Below are 26,148 nucleotides of genomic sequence, written 5' to 3'. Positions count from 1 at the left end.
GAGTCTTTCTATAATAACAAGTGGCCTCATTAATATATTTTTAATACTTTGGACTTGGACTCAGAAGAAAGTGAATCTCATTAAAAAATAAAAAGTGACCTTAGTGTAGTTGAGGAACTATCCCCACAGAGCAGAACTGAACAGAAATCTATTTAAAGAGCTTTGGATTATTTGTGTTTTAGAAAGAGATAGTATCCTTATTTTGTTGTTTTTGGAGAAAGAGGAAATTAATTATACATATATAATTATACAAATATCTATCAAAAGAGCAGCTGAATGTGATTTCATCCCATGTGAAAAAGGTAATGATTTTATTTTCATATCTTGAACTTTTCACTTGAAGTTCACTTATAATTAGGCAACTGCCAAATTTTCTAAATGTTCTAAAGATTAACTTTCTTGTGAAGGATTAAGTTGATGGACAATTCACAAAATTATGTGAGCAATCTCCAGAAAAATTTTAGGACAATATTTGCTCAGAATATGTGTTAGAGTGGATTTTTAAAAAATAGATATTTTAGCATTACAAAAAGAATAAAGTGAGGAAAGTCCTATGAAGTGATAAAGCTTTTTTATAATGCAAAGAAAGCTGCTGGTAATAACCACATTAATGAAAATCAAAAATCAAAACTTTTAAAATCACAATCCAAACAAGACGTAACTACTGAAGGAAAAAATATGGAAAAGTATCAGTAAAATCATCATTATGATATTTTCATATGATTATTCTATCCAATCAGTCCTTCTGTCAATAAATATTACTAAATTCTTGCTACGTGACAATAATGTGCTGAAGGAACACACACTTATCCACACACACACAGATATACAGAGAATCGAGATAGAGACCAAGACAGAGAGACAGAGAAAGACACATACAGAGAGAGAGAGAGAGAGAGACAGAGAGAGACAGAGAGAGACAGAGACAGAGAGAGACAGAGAGAGAGAGAGAGAGAGAGAGAGAGAGAGAGAGAGAGAGAGAGAGAGAGAGAGAGAGAGAGAGAAGATTGGGGGAGAGAGGGGAAGGGATGTGGTATAAATATAAATGAAATTGATATAAATTATAGAGCTATACTGATATTATAGAGATTGAGATAAATAGATTATAGTAACCATATCATTATACTTTGTTTCCTTTCTAATACTTTACATTTTATTTATATTTAGAATGGGTCCAAAAGCTTTACCAAATTGCTAAAGGTGTATATGATAGATAAAAATGATTAAGAACTATTGTTCTATAAAAATTAAGTAGAATATAACATTTTACCAGATGTTCTGTATGCTTCTCTGTGGTCCCTTTCGCTTATCATGCAAAGCTATGACAAGCATTTGCACTGGTAGAGGACCAAGAGCACAGTGGAATGACATCTTCCCACTTCCATCCATCCATATATAAAATATTACCCAAAGAGTTGTTCTAATGACTTAATGTCTAAAAAGTGATTGTTGCAATCATTCAGTAAGTGATATATTTAATTTTTGCAGCAAACATTAGTAAATGGTAGACCTGAAAATCACAAACTACATATCCCTTGGGGTTGAGAAGAGATTGGAGGTGGCCCTTAATTTGGTTTTAAGCACTCATGAACATACCTGAGAACTCTTTATATCTTCTTCCACTTTATATCCACTTCCATCAGCATATATCCTCGTACAATATAATTGTTGAAGTGTATAATGATCTTCTGGTTCTGCTCGTTTCACTTAGCATCAGTTGATGCTCCAAATGAAAATATTCAATTTGTCAATCACCTTCTGTTGATTCTTGTTTTCAAAGCACTTGGAAGAGTTCCTTAAATAGATGGGTTTCCTGCCCTGCTCTGGGGGAACATCCTTTCTTCTAGTTTATTTTACCCTTTTTAATGAGAGTCAAATTTTTTGGGCTCCCAGTTCAGTAAGTTCTGCACCAGTGAATGAGGTAGTACTTCTGATGTCATAAAAAGAACTCTCAGAGAAGAGTCTAGGGATTCAGGGCCTGTCTTGGCTAGTCCAATTGTTAATTGTGTAACACTCGACAATTCATTTCTTAGCTCTGAAAGTCATTATCCCTCTGTGCAAAATCATTCTAATGAAACTTGTACTTCCAACCTCAAGGTGTTCATGGGAAAAATAATTTGAAATGGGTCAAATGCTTCATATAGATGAGTTCTTATTAATTATATAAAACTGATAACAAATGACTGTTAATTGTTTGAAATAATGAGTCAAATATTTATATTCTTTTGGGGGGGCGGCATGAGAGAGTATCATCTTTGTGGAAGATGATATTCATGATGTTTCTCCCCTGAAATTTTAGAAAAGAGAGCTTAACTATTGAAAGAATTATGCCAAAATTAAATGTAGCAAAGAATCTTGACAGGAAAGACCCTCTTCCCAATCCAATTAACTAATCAGAGACATCAACAGGTACAAAGAGAAAACATTTATGTAATGCCTGCAAGGGAGAAGCCCAGACACATACCTGGGAGCCATCCCAACCCCTTCCATCTGCTCCTGCAACCCAACCTGCTTCCAGGTTTGTCCAGGCACTAAAAACAAAAGACTGGACCATTCTCATTGGATAGACTAAAAGGACATCATTATCCTTGACCAATAATCACCAATGCTGGCTGCCTCCCACAGGTGACATCACTCCCTGCAACTTCTTTTATCTCAGGTTCAAAGTTCATTCCTCCATGGAGTAAATGACCTCCCCCAAGGTCCAAAGTTCTGGGAAAAGGGATCATATGATTCAATACTGAGAAATACTTCATCCAATCAGTTCCATTCATTGCTAAGAAAGGTGGCCAAAAAAATAAAATTAAGGAAGAGCTGAGTTTGACGCATTTCTCATACATTTACTGTCTAAATATTTAAGTTTAGGTATTTTGCTTATATCAAATTGAGTTTCTTCAGCTGTAAAAATAATAAAAAAAAAGAAACAAAAGAAACCTATAATGATAGCAGCATGTACCTCATTAGATTAGAATAAGAATTAAATATGTGAATGTCTTTACACTGGGTAATAGGCTTTAAGAATAGAAATTATACAGCTGCTGCTGCTTTTAATACTTGATTGGTTATTTTCTCTTCTCCTAAAGGACAAACATTACATCACTATGTTGGGATCAAATTACAGTGTGTCCAGCTACTGCTGATCAGATCAGAATGAAATCAGATTGCTCCACCCCAGGTTGGGGATAAATAGTGTATCAGCAGAGCATGTCCCTAAACAAGCCAAAAGGCAATCAGATGGAAGAAAGGGATTGAGTTTAGGAAAAATAGAGTTGTATGCAGTAGAGTATACTGAGATATTCCCTGGAGAAACGAAACCTATTCCTGTTCAGCCTATGGATCCTTTGCCTCCAGGCACAGTAGCCTTGACCATTTCACTTTATGAGAGTGCTTACAAAAGAGTGTTGATCCATACACTGATGTGGGAAACTGGAGAATGTGTAGGTAATGTCCTAGTCACTAACACAGGTAGACAAAGTGTGATTTATCAAGCAAGAGAAGTAGAAGTATCAGGCTTATTGTTATATACCCCTACTAAGCAATCTGGTGACAATCGCCCAGATTCTGACTCCAATGAACAAAATCCAGGAATATATTGGACAGCAGCTGTGACAGCTGACTGACCTATGCTTACTATTTATATCAATGGAATACCATTTGAAGGATTGGTAGACAGGGGTGCAGATGCTACAGTTATTAGAGGATTAGAGGTGCCAGTTGGCCCAGTCACTGGCCAAAGGTTAAGGCAGAGGGGGCACAGTAAATAGAGCACCAGCCCTGAATTCAGGAGGACCCGAGTTCAAATATGGTCTGAGACACTTAACACTTCCTAGATATGTGACCCTGGGCAAGTCACTTAAACCCAGGCTCAGGAAAAAAAAAAAAAAAAAAAGTTAAGGCACACACCTACATGTCTGGTGTAGGAGGATCAATAGCAGCAGAAGTTAGTGCTATGTCTTTGAGATAGACATTTGAAAATGAAACAGGAGTTTTTACTGCTTTTGTGGTTGAAAAATTCCCCATCAATCTGTGGGGAAGAGACATTTTATAACATATAGGATTACAAGTAAGCACTTTGGCTTTGTAGGCAAGGCTGCTGTTGAAGGCCTAACTGGACTCTTACCGGTTTCAATTCAGTAGAAGACTGAATCACCAGCTTGGGTAGAACAGTGGCCCTTAAGAAGTGATAAAATTCAGGTCTTATTAGACATAGTACAAGAACAAGTTGACCAAGGGACACTTTTGGCCTTCTCTAAGTCCTTGAAATTCCCCAGTATTTGTGGTGAAAAAGAAATCTGGAAAATGGAGGATGTTCAGTGATCTAAGAAGAGGAAAGGACCAGATGGAAAGTATGGGAATTCTTCAGCCTGGACTTCCATCTCCTACTCAGTTGCCAAGAGAATGTCCTCTTTGGGTTATAGACATTAAGGATGGTTTCTATTCCATCTCTCTAAGAAAGGAAGATATCTAAAGATTTGCTTTTTCAATGCCTAGTGTTAATTTGGCTAAGCCTTATAAAAGATATGAATGAACATTTTTGCCACAAGGAATGAAAAAACAGCCTTACTATGTGCCAAATATATGTTGCTGCTGCTCTTGCTCCAGTAAGAAAAGCATTTCCAAAAGTAATGTTGTTACATTGTATGGATGATATTTTGGGATGTGTACCTGAGGAACAAATGTTAAAAACATGTCTACAAAAGTCCATAGAAACACTGAAGTACTACAAAATGCATATAGCTACAGAAAAAAAAAAATCAAAGACATGATCCTTTTCAATATTTAGTATATGAAGTATATCCTAAGACACTCACAATACAGAAGCTTTCTTTAAGAACAGAGAAGTTGGACACCTTAAATGCGTTCCAAAAATTAATAGGAGATATCCAATAGATGTGACCAGGGTTAGGCTTAACTACCAATCAACTGCAACCTCTATATGACATTTTAAGGGGAGACAGTGCTTTGAATCACCACAGCAGCTTACAAAAGAAGTGCAAGAGGCTTTGAGAGAAGTTGAACTGGCTTTATCCAATGTGGTTGAAAGAGTCACTCAAAAACCCTTGGAAATATCACTTTTTGCTACAAAAGAGGCACCCATAGTAGTCCTTCATCAAAGAGACAGTATGATTGAGTGGATAAGCCACCCTGTGCAACGAGAACAAAGCCTTACTCTTTACCCAGTGCTTGTGGCTAGAATTTTATTACAGGCCATTAAAAGAGTAGTACAATTATCTGGGATGAGTCCTCCAAAAAGAAACACATTCTATACTAATGCACAAATTAATATATGCCCTGAGAGCATTTCATAATGGCAAATTTGATTGACCACAGCTCCAAATTTTGCACATGGGTCTCCATTAAAGATAACCCGGCTACTACATAATAGGCAATGCATTTTTGAAAAAAAGGTTTCTAAGGTTCCTCTTACATGACCAATCATCTTTGCAGATGACACCAAAGAAAATATTTTTGCTATACACTTCATGAGTTATCCATAAAGAGAATAGTCAGAAAACTCCTTTTCAGTCCACTGAGCACAACAAATTTTTTGCTGTCCTGTCATTTGCTCTCACTTATTACCCAGGAGACATAACTATAATTACTGATTCATCCTATTCAGTAGGTGTGGTAAAAAGAATTGCTACAGCCCAAATAAAATTTTCAGCCTCTAATATTTAACAGCTCTTTAAGGAAGTTCAAGAGCAAGTGAGAAAGAATCCAAGCAAAAGTTATATGTTGCATGTCTACTCACATAGTGGACTTCCAGGTACTATTTTTGATGGAAATTCAAAGGCAGATAGCCTTTTCACTATGTTATCCAGCACTCCTTTATTTCAGAAAGCACAAGAATCTCATTCTAAATATCATCAAGCTGCTCAAGCTTTACATTTACATATTGGAATAACAAGAGAGCAAGCTAGGAGCATTGTAAAAAGCTGTATAGCTTGCCTTCCTTTCCACAATCCTACACTCCCTCCAGGGAAGATTCCTGGTGGTTTAAGACCCAATGAAATCTGGCACATGGATGTGGCCCATTATAAATCTGTTGGTCATCTGTCTTTTATCCTTGTGGTGGTAGATACCTTCTCAGGATTCACTTTGGCAGTGCCAACAGCAAAAGAGACAACCTGAGTGGTCACTGAATTCATGTCCAAGCATTTTGAATTATGGGTGTGCCACAAGAAATAAAAACAGACAATGGGCCTGCATATACTTCTAAATATTTTGTGCACTTTTGTGCACAGTGTACGATTTTATACACCATTGGCATTCCTTTTAATCCTCAAGGTCAGGCAATGGTAGAGAGAAGAAACAGAGACACTAAAGCAATCCTCAAAAAAGAAAGGAAAGCAGGAGCCACAGGTAACCTTAGAGAACTTCTAAATTTAGTTCTCCATATCATTAATTTTCTAATTTTTGACAAAGATGCATTGGTTCCTGCAGACAGGTTTTCTAACCTGTGGCAGTATCCAGTGTGAGAAGCTCCACTGTCCTTAGATAATCACCAGGTGATGTGGAGAGACCCAGAAAGTGGTGAATGGAAGGGACCAGAGAGGTTAGCTGCTTGGTGGAGAAGCTTTGCTTGTACTTCTTCAGATGGAGAAGGAAACAGATGGGTGCCAATGAGTCTTATTCTCCTTGTTCATCAGGGAGAGACAGAAAAAGAGAAAAACAAAGGAGAAGATCTAAGAAACATCTGACACTGAAAGAGCATGGCTGATAAGGAGACTGTTAAAGATTCCCTAACACAAGATAAGGCTGTTAAAGAACTTTAAAACCAGCAGGAATCATTGGATTTCCTAACACAAGATGAGACTAATGCACAATGGACTTATGGACTTTAATAAATTCTCAATTTATAATTATTTGATTATGTTATTTGTTACATACTTCTAGCATGTATACTGTTACTATGTTACAATATATATATATATATATATATATATATATATATATATATATATATATATATATATATATATATATATATGTTTATATAAATATGTGTAATACCTCCCATATTGATGGAGTTATGTTTCAAGGCCATGACCACCCTATGTTCTAAATCAAAAGAAAGGGAAAGATGTTGGGATTACAAGGTGATAACTCAGGTTGTCTAAACAATTCTCTAGCTCAGAGTTGACACCTTTAGCAGTTGACACCTTTAGTTTTCTCAAAAGGTGTTTACACATTTAAAGGAGTTTTCACTTTTAAAAGGAGCAAGTTGATTGGTTGAAGGATTTCCCACAAGCCCCTGAATTCTCATCTGCCCATTCTCTGGGAGGATAAAAGAGACAACCTGGGGCCTGGGAAGCAGTCTGGATTTGGGAAGGACTAGAGCTGGAGGAGATTCAGAGCCAGCATTCAGGAAGAAGAAGAAGAGGCTGCTGGAGAAGAAAACCAGGAAACCTGCTCCCAGAGAAGGATTCCAACTGAGGGAGCATCCTAACTTTACACAGCACGCCTATACTGAGAGGCACTGAGGAGGCCGCCCTAGGAGCCACACCGGGCAGTGACTACAGCCAGATTCCGGACAGGGAGAGAGCCATGAAGAGCACCAGGAACCTGCTGGTGGACGGCATGGAGAACTGCCTGACGTTCGGGGACAGTTTCGAGAAGAGACCCAAGTCCTACTCCCACACGATCGGCTATGATTTGAAGCCGGCCTCTGTAGGCCCATCGGGGGAAGGTGAGCTCCAGGTGAGCAAGGGAGACGAGGTCAGGGTCTCCCTGCCTCACTTCCCTGGAGCTGCAGCCCCAAAGACTGTCTTCAAAGGAAACAAAAGACCCTATGAGGCAGACTGTATTCTCCTCATTAATCAGGATACCGGCGAACGTGTGTTGGAAAAAGTCAGCAGCAGCCCTCAGGTCAAGAAGATGAGAACTGAGGGAGGGAGCAAAACCCAGGTAAGAGTGGAAGCGCCCCCTGCACCGGCACCGCCCACTCCCATAGCATCGGGATCCCTGCCTCACTTCCCTGGAGCTGCAGCCCCAAAGACTGTCTTCAAAGGAAACAAAAGACCCTATGAGAGAGACTGTATTCTCCTCATTAATCAGGATACTGGAGAATGTGTGTTGGAAAAAGTCATCAGCAGCCCTCAGGTCAAGAAGATGAGAACTGAGGGAGGGAGCAAAACCCAGGCAAGAGTGGAACCGCCCCCTGCACCGGCACCGCCCACTCCCATAGCATTCCGAGCCGCAGGGAAGACACCTGTTGGACCAAAAGCCTGTCCTGTGGAAGAAGATCTTCTCGGGGAACTCCAGTTGTTGGACATTAAGAGAGAGCTGAGAGCCTGGATGGAGCAGATGGAGATGTTCAGAGACAGCAGCTCCTCAGACTCTGACAGCTCCAGCAGTGAAGAAGAGGAGCCCGCCCCCGGAGGCTCGTCCTCCCAGCATCCTCCTCTGCAGTTCCCTCACAGAATCCCTCTGGGGAACAGCAGCACCAGCCAACTCCCCGAGAATAACCGGCTGATGAGCATATTGCAAGAAGATTTACAACTGAGTGACTCCAGCAGCAACAGCAGCTCCTCTGACTCTGACTCTGAGAGCTCCAGTAGTGAAGAGGAGGAGCCTGCCAAAGCCAGAGCCGCGTCCTCCCTGCATCCTCCTCTCCCTCACAGAATCTCTGTGGGGAACAGCAGCAGCCAGCTCCTCGGGAATAGCAGGACAATGAGCATATTGCAAGAAGATTTACAAGTGAGTGACTCCAGCAGTGAAGAGGAGGAGCCCGCCTCCAGAGACTTGGCCTCCCAGCATCCCCCTCTCCCTCAAAGAATCCCTGTGGCAAACAGCAGCAGACAGCTCCCCGGGAATCACCAGCTGATGAGCATATTGAGAAAAGATTTACAACTCAGTGACTCTGAGAGCTCCAGCACTGAAGACCAGGAGCCTGTCACAACCAGAGCCTCTTCCTCCCAGCGTCCTCCTCTGCAGTTACCTCACAGAACCCCTATGGAGACCAGAAGCAGCCAGCTCCCCGGGAATGACCAGCTGATGAGCATATTGCTACAAGATTTAAAACTCAATGACTCTGACAGTGACAGCAATGACTAGCCTTGGAACTTCCTGCATCTGAATTTGTTAGAACATCTGGATAGATGAAGGACACAAGCAGAAACCCACCCCCAAGGAGAGCATTTGGCCCTTAGTGAGCCCTGAGTCTCACTGAACCTGAGCAGCATGCACTTTTATATATTATAGGCTTACGTTTTTACCTCAGAATCTGGGTAGCATGTTAAAATCTGGGTAGCATAAAACAAACAAACAAACAAAAAACAAAAACAAAAATAAACAAACAAAAAAAAACATCTTCCCAGATGTATTAGAAGTATAAGACAAAGTAAAAATAGAAACCCCCACTCAATCACTTTCACCTTCAGAAAGAAACCTCAAATCAGAAATAATCAAAATTCAGAGGATTCAAAGAAAAAAAAAGTGTTGTGAACAGCCAAAAACAATTTAAGAATAAAGGAACCACAGTCAGGATGACACAGGACTACTCTGACAACTGACTTTAACTTATTTAATATATGTTGTTCCATCTAGGGGAGGGGGTGGGGGGAAGGAGGGGAGAAATTGGAATAAAAGGATTTTCAAGGTCAATGCTAAAAAATTACCTTGAAGATAGATTGAAAAATACAACTTGTAAATAAAGTTATGTTAAAAAAAAAAAAAAAAAAAAAAAGAGTAGTGGCCTGCTTTTGAAAGGGATGAAAGTTACAGGTTTGTTGATGGTTGTGAGAGGCCAAGGACTAATTGGAGAATTTTTTGCTTCTAGGAAGGCCTGTCCTCCTTCATTTCTCTAAGGAGACCAAGGTCCATCTGAGCCAGAGACAGACTCAGAAGGGTTGAGAAGGCCTGGAAATGAGATGTTCCATCTTTGACTGTTCTCTCCTGCTGGCTCTCCCTCCTCCTGCACTCCTCCACTAAGATCAAGACTGGGTCAGATGAGCAGACTGTCACAGAGAGCAGGAGGAGATTGGGAGAGATGCAGACTGAGACAGGATCAGACTGACAGACAATGTAAAGGAGACTGTGACAGACACAGATTGTAAAGGAGATGTGATTCTAGATTCTAGTCCAGACTGTTCTCAATGGGCTCCTTTCCTCTTCAACTAAGCAGGGATTTAGTAAGTCTTCAATATATTCAAGTATTTCTCATCATGATGACTTTAAAGTCATACAAGGAGTTGTCAACTTTGAATAAATAAAAAAAAAAACAATTATATTAAAATGTCCATAACTACGGGAAGAAGTCTGTTTCTTTACTTTTTTTTACTAATTTGATAGGCAGAGACCTTACCCATAAATTCCAGTCCAATATTTTCTTCAGTAATTTTTCAAAACTTGAAATGTTGAGCATAGCTTTAAAAATAATACAAAGTAGACCCTTAGGCTGATATTTAAATCCATAAGAAAGACTATGAATAGGGTTTCATATTTATTTGGATTTTATTTCCTCCTCTCTATGTAAAATTTGAGTGAGGATCTGGTGATTTATTTCTACTTTTTGTGGCCAAAGCAGGTTGAAATAGTGGTGTGGACTTTTTTTGGCAGGGATGTTGAAAAACAACTAGGAAGAAATTACGGCCTTAGTGCCTTTTATCAGAAATCTTTAGGATTGAAGAACGCAGCCTACATAACATGAGTTCTGTATGTCTTCAGTTTAGTTAAATGATATTTAAATGACATTATAAACTATTATTTTTTAAGGAGCTTAAGGAATCATGTAGCATGTTTTCATTGGAAAGATAGGTAAGCTGAAACTCATATTTCCGACAAGATGGGGGATCATTTTAGTGTATAATTGCTGGAATGCATGTTGAGATTTGGTGAGAGATCAATTTGTTATGATTGGGATTGATTGAAGATCATATTCTGCTAGAACAGGTAGAATGATGATAGACTGCAAGTCTATATCATAGGAAATCAAATGAATCAATGGAGACATTGAAGCTAGAGAAGAAATGACATAATTCCTAGCTGTTGATGATTTACTGTCTTTCTGTTCATTATAGTATATGGCATTATAGTTTTAAAACTAAAAAGAAATTTAGATTAAATTGATCCACTGTTAGATGGAGAAACTGAGGAACAGGCAAGTTAGATACTTGTCCAACTTGAGACAGGTAGTAAGTAGTAGAAATGAAATCAAAACACTAATCCTTAGATTTTAAATCAAGATGGTGTGTGTGAGTGTGTGTGTGTGTGTGTGTGTGTGTGTGTGTGTGTGTGTGTGTATTTATTTATTTATTTATTTATTTATTTATTTATTTTGCATCTTACCACCTTCTTGTCTTCCTAGGACTTTCAAGAGAACTAACTACTATAGCTGTCATTCTTCTCTTCGTTCACGTGAATAAATCGTCAGATTTTCTCTGCTGACTTTTTACCCTTCATCAACTGGTTTTACTCTCTCATATGTCTATTATTTCAGTGAGCCATTGCAGCCAGCTCTCACAGTGGGAAAACAGGAAATAATTAATTTTTAAAAAGCTTTTGAAAGCATTTTAATTTATTTCCATTTGTAAATGTTATTACAATGGAGTGATTTATTAATCTTAATGAACAGTAATTCCAGAATGATAAACTTTGTTCAATTGAGATATTTTAATTTAGAAATTCTTCTGTGTCTCTCGATTATTGATTGAAGATAGCCTGCTATACTAGTATTACTACCACTGAAACGAAATTTTTTACAATGTTCTTTTCTTCAAGGAACTCAATTTTAGTTGTAGACTCATAATAAAAGATAAATGAGATGAGATGACCCATCATTTTGAAAGCTATTCTAATGAATGAAGAAGTTTAACAACATCCTAAAAAAGGGAAACAAAGGAAATGAAACATTCACAAATAGAAAATCAAAAATGATCATGCTTTCGAATTTTAGCCATCATTGTTAAAAATCATTGCATATTCTTTTTTTACCCATCTGCTAACTATAGACAAATAGAAAGATAGATATTGCCACCTGTCAACATCCTATTGAAATTGAAGTTGAATCTTGCACTAGAAAGATGACTGAATGTTGAAATAAGATTTACTTTACTACCTCTAAGACCAATGTCATTGAACTTTATATATTTGTGATGGGTGAATGTGTATTTATTCAAATTTCTTTTTTTTTTTATTTCTGAAACCTTCAATATCATATTAATGCTATTTGTCAAGAAAACAAGCTTTTAAAGCACTCACTATATAACAAGTGTGGCTTTAAGTACTAGTGGTACAAAACAAAAATGTGAGCCTTTCCCTCTAGGGATTTTAGTTTAACAGTAAAGATAGCATGCAAATGAATAATCATTAACAAAATACAAATATAGATGTATACAAAACTATAAGACAACATCAAAGAGAAAGGAAAATAGTGATAATTCAGGATTAAGGACAACAAGATGATTCATGACCATTGTTGAGCTTGAACTTAGACTTCAAATAAACTAAGTAGGGCTTTCCAAGTGGGGAAGACAAAAAGGGAGAATATCCTAAAGATCAGTGACAGCACATCTTCCTAGCTGTGTGAGCAAATCACTTAAGCCCAGTTGCCTCAGCAAAAAAAAATGAATAAATAAAAATAAAAACAAACAAACAAAAACAAAAGCAAGCAAAACAAATAAACAAAAAACAAAACCAATGATGGATGACAACACATGGCATGAATTTACAGATACAGTGACAGTGACATATATTTGAAACATTAGCATGCTAGCTAATTTAGCTGGGTGATGAACTATGTGAAGGAGAGTATTGGAAAGAAGAATAGAAAATTAGATGAAACCCAAGTTATTAAGAAATTTAAATGCCACCCAGAAGATTTTCTGTTTAGCATTAGAAACAACAGGAAACTCCTCCACTTGACTTCAATAAATTGACATTAAGGAGATGATCAGATCTGATGTTTAAAAATCCACATTGGCAACAATTTTGCAATCTGAATGGATTGATAAGACATTTATTAGATATACTGTTGAATTGTAAATGGGAGAAGATTTATGACTCAAATTTCAACATGAGTGTTCAAGAACAATAGAAGTCTTTAAGCACAATATGTTTTAGAATACAAACCAGCAATGATAAAAATATGAAAGTTACATGTTGTATGTTAATAGGTACAATGCATCTTTGTTAAACTGAAATAGACACTTAAATTAACAGGTTTTAGAGTGAATAGAAAAAAATAATTTAATTTTTATTTTATTTTATAATTATAACTTTTTTTTTGACAGAACATATGCATGGGTAATTTTTTACAACATTATCCCTTGCACTTACTTCTATTCAGATTATTTCCTTTCCTCCCCCAACCCCCTCCCCCAGATGGCAGGCAGTCTTATACATGTTAAATATATTACAGTATATTCTAGAAACAATATACGTGTGTAGAACCGAATTTTTTGTTGCACAGGAAGAATTGGATTCAGAAGGTAAAAATAACAGTTTACTCTCATTTCCCAGTGGTCCTTTTCTGGATGTAGCTGATTCTACCCATCATTAATCAATTGGAATTGGATTAGCTCTTCTCTATGTTGAAGATATCCACTTCCATCAGCATATATCCTCGTACAGTATCATTGTTGAAGTGTATAATGATCTTCTGGTTCTGCTCGTTTCACTTAGCATCAATTGGTGTAAGTCTCTCCAAGCCTCTCTGTATTTCTCCTGTTGGTCATTTCTTACAGAACAATAATATTCCATAACATTCATATACCATAATTTACACAACCGTTCTCCAATTGATGGGCATCCATTCATCTTCCAGCTTCTAGCCACTATGAAGAGGGCTGCCACAAACATTTTGGCACATACAGATCCCTTTCCCTTCTATAGTATTTCCTTGGGATATAGGCCCAGTAGTAGTATGGCTGGGTCAAAGGGTATGCACATTTTGATAACTTTTTGAGCGTAATTCCAGATTACTCTCCAGAATGGTTGGATTCTTTCACAACTCCACCAACAATGCATCAGTGTCCCAATTTTCCCACATCCCCTCCAACATTCATCATTATTTGTTCCTGTCATCTTAGCCAATCTGATAGGTGTGTAATGATATCTCAGAGTTGTCTTAATTTGCATTTCTCTGATCAATAGTGATTTGGAACACTCTTTCATATGAGTGGAAATAGTTTTAATTTCATCATCTGAAAATTGTCTGTCCATATCCTTTGACCATTTATCAATTGAAGAATGGTTTGATTTCTTATCAATTAAAGTCAATTCTCTGTATATTTTGGAGATGAGGCCTTTATCAGAATCTTTCATTGTAAAAAGATTTTCCCAATTTGTTACTTCCTTTCTAATCTTGTTTGCATTAGTTTTGTTTGTGCAGAAACTTTTTCATCTGGTGTAATCAAAATTTTCTATTTAGTGATCAATAATGGTCTCTAGTTCTCCCTTGGACACAATCTCCTTCCTCCTCCACAAGTCTGAGAGGTAAACCATCCCATGTTCCTCCAATTTATTTATGATTTCGTTCTTTATGCCTAAATCTTGGACCCATTTTGATCTAATCTTAGTATGTGGTGTTAAATGTGAGTCCATGCCAAGTTTCTGCCATACTAATTTCCAGTTTTCCCAGCAGTTTTGGTCAAATAATGAATTCTTATCCCAAAATTTGGGATCTTTGGGTTTGTCAAACACTAGATTGCTATTTTTATTCACTATCTTGCCCTGTGAACCTAACCTATGCCACTGATCAACTAGTCTATTTCTTTGCAAAAACCAAAAGGTTTTTGGTGACTGTTGCTGTATAATACAGTTCTAGATCAGGTACCGATAGACCACCTTCACTTAATTTTTTTTTCATTACTTCCCTTGAAATTCTCGACCTTTTGTTGTTCCATATGAATTCTGTTGTTATTTTTTCTAGGTTATTAAAATAGTTTCTTGGAAGTCTGATTGGTATAGCACTAAATAAATAGATTAGTTTAGGGAGTATAAGCTGGCAATTCTTAATGAAATTCTATGAATCTCTATGGAAAGACTTAAGAATTTTGATTTTGCTGGGGGTTGAGACAATATTTAATTCAAAATGTTGATAGTTAGGGAAATAGAAGCTGTGATGAGAAAATAATTACCTTTTTTTTCGAATGGATGGGAAATGTCTTCTTTCTATGAAGAATAACTTCGAAATTATAGAATGAACTACAGAGATGGCCAAGGCAGATAGAAAAATGGAAATGTGCTTTTAATTATCTGCCCTCCAAATGAAAATATTCAATTTGTCAATCACCTTCTGTTGATTCTTGTTTTCAAAGCACTTGGAAGAGTTCCTTAAATAGATGGGTTTCCTGCCCTGCTCTGTGGGAACATCCTTTCTTCTAGTTTATTTTACCCTTTTTAATGAGAGTCAAATTTTTTGGGCTCCCAGTTCAGTAAGTTCTGCACCAGTGAATGAGGTAGTACTTCTGATGTCATAAAAAGAACTCTCAAAGGAGAGTCTAGTGATTCAGGGCCTGTCTTGGCTAGTCCAATTGTTAATTGTGTAACACTCGACAATTCATTACTTAGCTCTGAAAGTCATTATCCCTCTGTGCAAAATCATTCTAATGAAACTTTTTAGTTTGATGTAATCAAAATCTTCTATTTTGTGATCAATAATGATCTCTAGTTCTCCTCTGGTCATAAATTCCTTCCTCCTCCACAAGTCTGAGAGGTAGATTATCCTCTGTTCCTCTTATCTATTTATTATCTCCATCTTTATGACTAAATCATGGACCCATTTTGATCTTATCTTGGTATATGGTGTTAAGTGTGGATCCATATCTAATTTCTGCCATACTAATTTCCAGTTTTCCCAACAGTTTTTTCCGAATAATGAATTTTTATCCCTAATGTTGGAATCTTTGGGTTTGTCAAAGATTAGATTGCTATAGATGTACCATTTTTTGTCCTTTGTATCTAATCTGTTCCACTGATCTACCGGTCTATTTCTTAGCCTATACCAAATGGTTTTGGTGACTGCTGCTATATAATATAGCTTTAGATCAGGTACACTTAGACCACCTTCCTCTGAGTTTTTTTTTCATTAGTTCCCTTGCAATTCTCGACCTTTTATTCTTCCATATGAATTTTGTTGTTATTTTTTCTAGGTCATTGAAATAGTTTCTTGGGAGTCTGATTGGTATAGCACTAAATAAATAGATTAGTTTGGGGAGTATTGTCATCTTTATTATATTCGCTCGGCCTATCAAAGAGCACTGAATGTCTTTCCAATTATTTAAATCTGATTTTATTTTTGTGGCAAGTGTTTTGTAATTTTTCTCATATAATTCCTGACTTTTCTTTGGTAGATGGATTCCCAAATATTTTATACTCTCAACATTTGTTTGGAATGGAATTTCTCTTTGTATCTCTTGCTGTTGCATTTTGTTAGTGATATATAAAAATGCCGAGGATTTATGTGGATTTATTTTGTATCCTGCCACTTTGCTGAAATTTTGAATTATTTCTAGTAGCTTTTTAGCAGAGTCTTTGGGGTTCTCTAAGTATACCATCATGTCATCTGCAAAAAGTGATAGTTTAATTTCCTCATTTCCTACTCTAATTCCTTGAATCTCTTTCTCGTCTCTTATTGCCGAGGCTAGCGTTTCTAGTACTATATTGAATAGTAATGGTGATAGTGGGCAACCTTGTTTCACTTCTGATCTTACTGGGAAAGGTTGCAGTTTATTTCTATTGCATATTATGCTTACTGAAGGTCTTAAATATATGCTCCTGATTATTCTAAGGAATAGTCCATTTATTCCTATACTCTCAAGAGTTTTTAGTAGGAATGGATGTTGGATTTTGTCAAATGCTTTTTCTGCATCTATTGAGATGATCATATGGTTCTTATTAATTTGATTATTAATATGGTCAATTATATTAATAGTTTTCCTAATATTAAACCAGCCCTGCATTCCTGGAATAAATCCTACTTGATCATAGTGTATTATCTTGGAGATGATTTTCTGAAGTCTTTTTGCTAATATCTTATTTAAGATTTTAGCATCCATATTCATTAAGGAGATTGGTCTATAATTTTCTTTCTCAGTTTTCGATCTACCTGGTTTAGGTATCAGTACCATGTCTGTGTCATAAAAGGAGTTTGGTAGGACTCCTTCATCCCCTATTTTTTCAAATAATTTATATAACATTGGGGCTAATTGTTCTTTAAATGTTTGGTAGAATTCACATGTGAATCCATCTGGCCCTGGGGATTTTTTCCTGGGGAGTTGATTAATAGCTTGTTCTATTTCTTTTTCTGAAATGGGACTATTTAAGCAATTTATCTCCTCCTCTGTTAATCTAGGGAGCCTATATTTTTGGAGGAAGTCATCCATTTCACTTAAGTTATCAAATTTATTGGCATGAAGTTGGGCAAAGTAACTCATTATTTCTCTAATTTCCTCTTCATTGGTGGAAAGATCCCCCTTTTCATTTGTAAGACTATCAATTTGATTTTCCTCTTTCTTTTTTTTGATCAAATTTACCAAAGGTTTATCTATTTTATTGGCTTTTTCATAAAACCAACTCTTGGTTTTATTTATTAATTCAATAGTTTTTTTTTACTTTCAATTTTATTGATTTCTCCTTTTAATTTTTGTATTTCAAGTTTAATTTTTGGTTGGGGGTTTATAATTTGGTCTTTTTCTAGCCTTTTAAGTTGTAAGCCCAATTCGTTAATCTTCTCTTTCTCAATTTTCTTCAAATTAGCCTCTAAACATATAAAATTTCCCCTTATTATTGCTTTAGCTGCATCCCAAAGATTTTGATATGATGTCTCATCATTGTCATTATCTTGTGTGAAATTGTTAATTGTTTCTATAATTTGCTCTTTCACCCAGTCATTCTTTAAGATGAGATTATTCAGTTTCCAATTACTTTTTGGTCTATTTACCCCTAACTTTTTACTGAATGTAGCTTTTATTGCATTGTGATCTGAGAAGAAGGCATTTATTATTTCTGCCTTCCTACATTTAATTTTGAGATCTTTATGTCCTAATATATGGTCAATTTTTGTATAGGATCCATGAACTGCTGAGAAGAAAGTATATTCCTTTCTATTGCCATTCAGTTTTCTCCAAAGGTCTATCATACCTAGTTTTTCTAATATTCTATTTACTTTTTTAATTTCTTTCTTGTTTGTTTTGTGGTTTGATTTGTCTAAATCTGAGAGTGCAAGGTTGAGATCTCCCACTATTATAGTTTTACTGTCTATTTCTTCTTGCAGTTCTCTTAACTTTTCCTTTAGAAAGTTAGATGCTATACCACTTGGTGCATATATGTTTAGTATTGATATGGCTTCATTATTTATGCTACCTTTCAGCAGGATATAGTTTCCTTCCTTATCTTTTTTAAGGAGATCTACTTCTGTTTTTGCTTGATCTGAGATAAGGATAGCTACCCCTGCTTTTTTGGCTTTACCTGAAGCATAATAGGCTCTGTTCCAACCTTTTACCTTTATTCTGTATGTATCTCCCTGCTTTAAGTGTGTTTCCTGTAGGCAACATATTGTAGGGTTCTGCTTTTTGATCCAATCTGCTATCCATCTCCGTTTGATGGGATCGTTCATCCCATTTACATTTACAGTTAAAATTACTAATTCTGTATTTCCTGCCATCGTATTATCTCCAGATTATGCTTTTTTCCCTTGACCCCCCTGATCCCCCTCCCCGATATTTAATTTACAGACTCCCCTTGTGACGCGCAACCCTCCCTTCTGATGTCATAAAAAGAACTCTCAGAGGAGAGTCTAGGGATTCAGGGCCTGTTTTGGTTAGTCCAATTGTTAATTGTGTAACACTTGACAATTCATTTCTTAGCTCTGAAAGTCATCATCCCTCTGGGCAAAATCATTCTAATGAAACTTGTACTTCCAACCTCAAGGTGTTCATGGGAAAAATAATTTGAAATGGGTCAAATGCTTCATATAGATGAGTTCTTATTAATTATATAAAACTGATAACAAATGACTGTTAATTGTTTGAAATAATGAGTCAAATATTTATAAACTTTTTTGGGGGGCTTCATGAGAGAGTATCATCTTTGTGGAAGATAATATTCATCATGTTTCTCCCCTGAAATTTTAGAAAAGAGAGCTTAACTATTGAAAGAATTATGCCAAAATTAAATGTAGCAAAGAATCTTGACAGGAAAGACCCTCTTCCCAATCCAATTAACTAATCAGAGACATCAACAGGTACAAAGAGAAAACATTTATGTAATGCCTGCAAGGGAGAAGCCCAGATACACACCTGGGAGCCATCCCAACCCCTTCCATCTGCTCCTGCAACCCAACCTGCTTCCAGGTTTGTCCAGGCACTAAAAACAAAAGACTGGACCCTTCTCATTGGATACACTAAAAGGACATCATTAGGCATTTTGCTTAGATCAAATTGAGTTACTTCAGCTGTAAAAATAAAAAAAAAAAGAAACAAAAGAAATCTATAATGATAGCAGCATGTACCTCATTAGATTAGAATAAGAATCAAATATGTGAATGTCTTTACACTGGTTAATAGGCTTTAAGAATAGAAATTATACAGCTGCTGCTGCTTTTAATACTTGATTGGTTATTTTCTCTTCTCCTAAAGGACAAACATTACATCACTATGTTAGGATCAAATTACAGTGTGTCCAGCTGATCAGATCAGAATGAAATCAGATTGCTCCACCCCAGGTTGGGGATAAATAGTGTATAAGCAGAGCATGTCCCTAAACAAGCCAAAAGGCAATCAGATGGAAGTAAGGGATTGAGTTTAGGAAAAATAGAGTTGTATGCAGTAGAGTATACTGAGATATTCCCTGGAGAAATGAAATCTATTCCTGTTCAGCCTATGGTTCCTTTGCCTCCAGGCACAGTAGCCTTGACCATTTCACTTTCTGAGAGTGCTTACAAAACAGTGTTCATCCATACACTGATGTGGGAAACTGGAGAATGTGTAGCTAATGTCCAAGTCACTAACACAGGTAGACAAAGTTTGATTTATCAAGCAGGAGAAGTAGAAGTATCAGGCTTATTGTTATATATCCCTAATAAGCAATCTGGTGACAATCGCCCAGATTCTGACTCCAATGAAAAAATCCAGGAATATATTTGACAGCAGCTGTGACAGCTGACTGACCTATGCTTACTATTTATATAAATGGAATACCATTTGAAGGATTGGTAGACAGGGGTGCAGATGCTACAGTCATTAGAGGTGCCAATTGGCCCAGTCACTGGCCAAAGGTTAAGGCAGAGGGGGCACAGTAGATAGAGCACCAGGCCTGAATTCAGGAGGACCCGAGTTCAAATATGGTCTGAGACACTTAACACTTCCTAGATATGTGACCCTGGGCAAGTCACTTAAACCCAGGCTCAGGAAAAAAAAAAAAAAAAAAAAAAAAAAAGTTTAAGGCACACACCTACCTGCACCTACCTGTGTGGTGTAGGAGGATCAATAGCAGCAGAAGTTAGTACTATGTCTTTGAGATAGACATTTGAAAATGAAACAGGAGTTTTTACTGCTTTTGTGGTTGAAAAATTCCCCATCAATCTGTGGGGAAGAGATATTTTATAACATATAGGATTACAAGTAAGCACTTTGGCTTTGTAGGCAAGGCTGCTGTTGAAGGCCTAACTGGACTCTTACCGGTTTCAATTCAGTAGAAGACTGAATCACCAGCTTGGGTAGAACAGTGGCCCTTAAGAAGTGATAAAATTCAGGTCTTATTAGACATAGTACAAGAACAAGTTGACCAAGGACACTTTGGGCCTTCTCTAAGTCCTTGAAATTCCCCAGTATTTGTGGTGAAAAAGAAATCTGGAAAATGGAGGATGTTCAGTGATCTAAGAAGAGGAAAGGACCAGATGGAAAGTATGGGAATTCTTCAGCCTGGACTTCCATCTCCTACTCAGTTGCCAAGAGAATGGCCTCTTTGGGTTATAGACATTAAGTATGGTTTCTATTCTATCTCTCTAAGAAAGGAAGATATCAAAAGATTTGCTTTTTCAGTGCCTAGTGTTAATTTGGCTAAGCCTTATAAAAGATATGAATGAACATTTTTGCCACAAGGAATGAAAAAACAGCCCTACTATGTGCCAAATATATGTTGCTGCTGCTCTTGCTCCAGTAAGAAAAACATCTCCTAAAGTAATGTTGTTACATTGTATGGATGATATTTTGGGATGTGTACCTGAGGAACAAATGTTAAAAGCATGTCTACAAAAATCCATAGAAACATTGAAGTACTACAAAATGCATATAGCTACAGAAAAAAAAAATTCAAAGACATGATACTTTTCAATATTTAGTATATGAAGTATATCCTAAGACACTCACAATACAGAAGCTTTCTTTAAGAACAGAGAATTTGGACACCTTAAATGCGTTCCAAAAATTAATAGGAGATATCCAATAGTTGTGACCAGGTTTAGGCTTAAGTACCAATCAACTGCAACCTCTATATGACATTTTAAGGGGAGACAGTGCTTTGAATTCACCACACCAGCTTACAAAAGAAGTGCAAGAGGCTTTGAGAGAAGTTGAACTGGCTTTATCCAATGTGGTTGAAAGAGTCACTCAAAAACCCTTGGGAATATCACTTTTTGCTACAAAAGAGGCACCCATAGTAGTCCTTCATCAAAGAGACAGTATGATTGAGTGGATAAGCCACCCAGTGCAACCAGAACAAAGCCTTACTCCTTACCCAGTGCTTGTGGCTAGAATTTTATTACAGGCCATTAAAAGAGTAGTACAATTATCTGGGATGAGTCACCCAAAAAGAAACACATTCTATATTAATGCACAAATTAATATATGCCGTGAGAGCATTTCATAATGGCAAATTTGATTGACCACAGCTCCAAATTTTGCACATGGGTCTCCATTAAAGATAAACCGGCTACTACATAAAAGGCAATGCATTTTTGAAGAAAAGGTTTCTAAGGTTCCTCTTACATGACCAATAATCTTTGCAGATGACACCAAAGAAAATATTTTTGCTATACACTTCATGAGTTATCCATAAAGAGAATAGTCCGAAAACTCCTTTTCAGTCCACTGAGCACAACAAATTATTTGCTGTCCTGTCATTTGCTCTCACTTATTACCCAGGAGACATAACTATAATTACTGATTCATCCTATTCAGTAGGTGTGGTAAAAAGAATTGCCACAGCCCAAATAAAATTTTCAGCCTCTAATATTTAACAGCTCTTTAAGGAAGTTCAAGAGCAAGTGAGAAAGCATCCAAGCAAAAGTTATATGTTGCATGTCTACTCACATAGTGGACTTCCAGGTACTATTTTTGATGGAAATTCAAAGGCAGATAGCCTTTTCACTATGTTATCCAGTACTCCTTTATTTCAGAAAGCACAAGAATCTCATTCTAAATATCATCAAGCTGCTCAAGCTTTACATTTACAAATTGGAATAACAAGAGAGCAAGCTAGGAGCATTGTAAAAAGCTGTATAGCTTGCCTTCCTTTCCACAATCCTACACTCCCTCCAGGGAAGAATCCTGGTGGTTTCAGACCCAATGAAATCTGGCACATGGATGTGGCCCATTATCAATCTGTTGGTCATCTGTCTTTTATCCTTGTGGTGGTAGATACCTTCTCAGGATTCACTTTGGCAGTGCCAACAGCAAAAGAGACAAGCTGAGTGGTCACTGAATTCATGTCCAAGCATTTTGAATTATGGGTGTGCCACAAGAAATAAAAACAGACAATGGGCCTGCATATACTTCTAAATATTTTGTGCACTTTTGTGCACAGTGTACAATTTTATACACCATTGGCATTCCTTTTAATCCTCAAGGTCAGGCAATGGTAGAGAGAAGAAACAGAGACACTAAGGCAATCCTCAAAAAAGAAAGGAAAGCAGGATCCACAGGTAATCTTAGAGAAATTCTAAATTTAGTTCTCCATATCATTAATTTTCTAATTTTTGACAAAGATGCATTGGTTCCTGCAGACAGGTTTTCTAACCTGTGGCAGTATCCAGTGTGAGAAGCTCCACTGTCCTTAGATAATCACCAGGTGATGTGGAGAGACCCAGAAAGTGGTGAATGGAAGGGACCAGAGAGGTTAGCTGCTTGGTGGAGAGGCTTTGCTTGTACTTCTTCAGATGGAGAAGGAAACAGATGGGTGCCAATGAGTCTTATTCTCCTTGTTCATCAGGGAGAGACAGAAAAAGAGAAAAACAAAGGAGAAGAACTAAGAAACATCTGACACTGAAAGAGCATGGCTGATAAGGAGACTGTTAAAGATTCCCTAACACAAGATAAGGCTGTTAAAGAACTTTAAAACCAGCAGGAATCATTGGATTTCCTAACACAAGATGAGACTAATGCCCAATGGACTTATGGACTTTAATAAATTCTCAATTTATAATTATTTGATTATGTTATTTGTTACATACTTCTAGCATGTATAATGTTACTATGTTACAATATATATATGTTTATATAAATATGTGTAATACCTCCCATATTGATGGAGTTATGTTTCAAGGCCATGACCACCCTATGTTCTAAATCAAAAGAAAGGGAAAGATGTTGGGATTACAAGGTGATAACTCAGGTTGTCTAAACAATTCTCTAGCTCAGAGTTGACACCTTTAGCAGTTGACACCTTTAGTTTTCTCAAAAGGAGTTTACACATTTAAAGGAGTTTTCACTTTTAAAAGGAGCAAGTTGATTGGTTGAAGGATTTCCCACAAGCCCCTGGATTCTCATCTGCCCATTCTCTGGGAGGATAAAAGAGACAACATGGGGCCTGGGAAGCAGTCTGGATTTGGGAAGGACTAGAGCTGGAGGAGATTCAGAGCCAGCATTCAGGAAGAAGAAGAAGAGGCTGCTGGAGAAGAAAACCAGGAAACCTGCTCCCAGAGAAGGATTCCAACTGAGGGAGCATCCTAACTTTACACAGCACGCCTATACTGAGAGGCACTGAGGAGGCCGCCCTAGGAGCCACACCGGGCAGTGACTACAGCCAGATTCCGGACAGGGAGAGAGCCATGAAGAGCACCAGGAACCTGCTGGTGGACGGCAAGGAGAACTGCCTGACGTTCGGGGACAGTTTCGAGAAGAGGCCCAAGTCCTACTTCCACAGGATCGGCTATGATTTGAAGCCGGCCTCTGTAGGCCCATCCGGGGAAGGTGAGCTCCAGGTGAGCAAGGGAGACGAGGTCAGGGTCTCCCTGCCTCACTTCCCTGGAGCTGCAGCCCCAAAGACTGTCTTCAAAGGAAACAAAAGACCCTATGAGGCAGACTGTATTCTCCTCATTAATCAGGATACCGGCGAATGTGTTTTGGAAAAAGTCAGCAGCAGCCCTCAGGTCAAGAAGATGAGAACTGAGGGAGGGAGCAAAACCCAGGTAAGAGTGGAAGCGCCCCCTGCACCGGCACCGCCCACTCCCATAGCATCGGGATCCCTGCCTCACTTCCCTGGAGCTGCAGCCCCAAAGACTGTCTTCAAAGGAAACAAAAGACCCTATGAGAGAGACTGTATTCTCCTCATTAATCAGGATACTGGAGAATGTGTGTTGGAAAAAGTCATCAGCAGCCCTCAGGTCAAGAAGATGAGAACTGAGGGAGGGAGCAAAACCCAGGCAAGAGTGGAACCGCCCCCTGCACCGGCACCGCCCACTCCCATAGCATTCCGAGCCGCAGGGAAGACACCTGTTGGACCAAAAGCCTGTCCTGTGGAAGAAGATCTTCTCGGGGAACTCCAGTTGTTGGACATTAAGAGACAGCTGAGAGCCTGGATGGAGCAGATGGAGATGTTCACAGACAGCAGCTCCTCAGACTCTGACAGCTCCAGCAGTGAAGAAGAGGAGCCCGCCCCCGGAGGCTCGTCCTCCCAGCATCCTCCTCTGCAGTTCCCTCACAGAATCCCTCTGGGGAACAGCAGCACCAGCCAACTCCCCGACAATAACCGGCTGATGAGCATATTGCAAGAAGATTTACAACTGAGTGACTCCAGCAGCAACAGCAGCTCCTCTGACTCTGACTCTGAGAGCTCCAGTAGTGAAGAGGAGGAGCCCGCCACAGCCAGAGCCGCGTCCTCCCTGCATCCTCCTCTCCCTCACAGAATCTCTGTGGGGAACAGCAGCAGCCAGCTCCTCGGGAATAGCAGGACAATGAGCATATTGCAAGAAGATTTACAAGTGAGTGACTCCAGCAGTGAAGAGGAGGAGCCCGCCTCCAGAGACTTGGCCTCCCAGCATCCCCCTCTCCCTCACAGAATCCCTGTGGCAAACAGCAGCAGACAGCTCCCCGGGAATCACCAGCTGATGAGCATATTGAGAAAAGATTTACAACTCAGTGACTCTGAGAGCTCCAGCACTGAAGACCAGGAGCCTGTCACAACCAGAGCCTCTTTCTCCCAGCGTCCTCTTCTGCAGTTACCTCACAGAAGCCCTATGGAGACCAGAAGCAGCCAGCTCCCCGGGAATGACCAGCTGATGAGCATATTGCTACAAGATTTAAAACTCAGTGACTCTGACAGTGACAGCAATGACTAGCCTTGGAACTTCCTGCATCTGAATTTGTTAGAACATCTGGATAGATGAAGGACACAAGCAGAAACCCACCCCCAAGGAGAGCATTTGGCCCTTAGTGAGCCCTGAGTCTCACTGAACCTGAGCAGCATGCACTTTTATATATTATAGGCTTACGTTTTTACCTCAGAATCTGGGTAGCATGTTAAAATCTGGGTAGTATAAAACAAACAGACAAACAAAAAACAAAAACAAAAATAAACAAACAAAAAAAAACATCTTCCCAGATGTATTAGAAGTATAAGACAAAGTAAAAATAGAAACCCCCACTCAATCACTTTCACCTTCAGAAAGAAACCTCAAATCAGAAATAATCAAAATTCAGAGGATTCAAAGAAAAAAAAAAGTGTTGTGAACAGCCAAAAACAATTTAAGAATAAAGGAACCACAGTCAGGATGACACAGGACTACTCTGACAACTGACTTTAACTTATTTAACATATGTTGTTCCATCTAGGGGAGGGGGTGGGGGGAAGGAGGGGAGAAATTGGAATAAAAGGATTTTCAAGGTCAATGCTAAAAAATTACCTTGAAGATAGATTGAAAAATACAACTTGTAAATAAAGTTATGTTAAAAAAAAAAAAAAAAAAGAGTAGTGTCCTGCTTTTGCAAA

The 26,148-nt window shown here is 38.1% G+C and overlaps 1 pseudogene; it reads left to right on the top strand.

The window, feature by feature from the left end:
* The first annotated feature begins 23,595 nt into the window (after positions 1-23,595).
* LOC141547457 (ELL-associated factor 1 pseudogene) lies at positions 23,596-25,498 on the top strand (annotated as a pseudogene).
* Positions 25,499-26,148: the final 650 nt, after the last annotated feature.

This window comes from Sminthopsis crassicaudata, chromosome 6 (genome assembly GCF_048593235.1).
Source record: "Sminthopsis crassicaudata isolate SCR6 chromosome 6, ASM4859323v1, whole genome shotgun sequence".
NCBI lineage: Eukaryota > Metazoa > Chordata > Mammalia > Dasyuromorphia > Dasyuridae > Sminthopsis > Sminthopsis crassicaudata.
The sequence above is the reverse complement of the archived record's forward strand: the minus strand, read 5'-3'. Positions and strand labels throughout refer to the sequence as shown.